The following is a 1,346-nucleotide window of genomic DNA, read 5'->3' as shown; positions in this document are numbered from 1 at the left end:
AACTTTCACTCAGGAGCCTGCAAAACAGACACATCAATGTCCTCATCCGTTCATCACTTTCGTCACATTTTCCATCCCTGGTGTGTTTACAGGTTACCACCGTCTGGCTAAAAATCACTCAGCCGCTAGAGAGAAGTAAAACCTCAAACCTGCAACTTAAGGGGAAAAAAACTTTCTCTTTTATTTCCAGAATCTTGTCTTCTTATTCAGATGAAAATGTTGCCACCTTGCCATTATGCGGAGGGGTAAAATCCCAAGAGAAATCCGTAATGAATGTTTACAGGATAAATTCACCAACAGTCCTGCACGAGAGATGATTCCAAACCTCCTGTGGTCCGTGTCAAAGTGCTCTCACCTATTAACTCTGTTTCTTCCTGACCCTGTTAGGCACTACCAGCTGAAATTAATAAGGATTAATTTTTCATTTTTAAAAAGTAGGAGGTAAAAAACACCCAAACAAGAAGAAATTATATTTTAATTTCTGTGCAACTCTTTTCTCTTTTTAAAATAGTAGCTGCTGGCTGGGCTCGATGGCTTACCCCTGTGATCCCTGTACTCTGGGAGGTCAAGGAGGGTGGATTGCTTGAGCTCAGGTGTTCAAGACCAGCTGGAACAAGAACAAGACTCTCTCTCTACTAAAAATAAAATAAAGTTAACTGGGTGTGGTGGCAAGTGCCTGCAGTCCCAGCCACTTGGGAGGCTAAGGCAGGAGGATCACTTGAGCCCAGGAGTTTGAGGTTGCTGTGAGCTGTGACATCATAGCACTCTAGCCTGGTGACAGAGTGAGACTCTGTCTCAAAAAAAGAAAAAGAAAAAGAAAAAAATATTAGCTGCTGTCTTACCAAACCCTTTGCCACAGAAGGAGATTAAATAGCCCATTTATAACCGTTACCTGCTTCTTTATGTGATTAAAAAAAAAATAGGTGGGCAGCACCTGTGGTTCAAAGGAGTAGGGCACCAGCCCCATATGCCAGAGGTGGTGGGTTCAAACCCAGCCCCGGCCAAAGAAAAAAAAAAAACTGCAAAAATATATATACATATAGTGCACAAGTATATCTCCATAATACAGTTTTCTTGAATGCATGTTTAAATTGATATCAATGTTGTTGTTTTTTTTTAACTGGGGGTGCTTTTCACCAGCCTTGTGTTTTTAAACTGCCTCTTGTGGTTTGGGGGTGTATTCTCACCCATGTTGCAGACATAATTCATTCATGTCGATGGTGCATTGACTAAGGTGCCCACGATGATGTAATTAAGGAACATTTCATGTCCTCTGTTGCAAACCATTCTGCCACTCTCCCAACCCTCCCTTCCTCCCTCCTTCCCTCCTTCCTTCTTTCCTTCCT

Source organism: Otolemur garnettii, unplaced genomic scaffold (genome assembly GCF_000181295.1).
Source record: "Otolemur garnettii isolate 467f Iridium unplaced genomic scaffold, OtoGar3 scaffold00065, whole genome shotgun sequence".
Classification (NCBI taxonomy): domain Eukaryota; kingdom Metazoa; phylum Chordata; class Mammalia; order Primates; family Galagidae; genus Otolemur; species Otolemur garnettii.
This window is presented reverse-complemented; position numbering follows the sequence as displayed.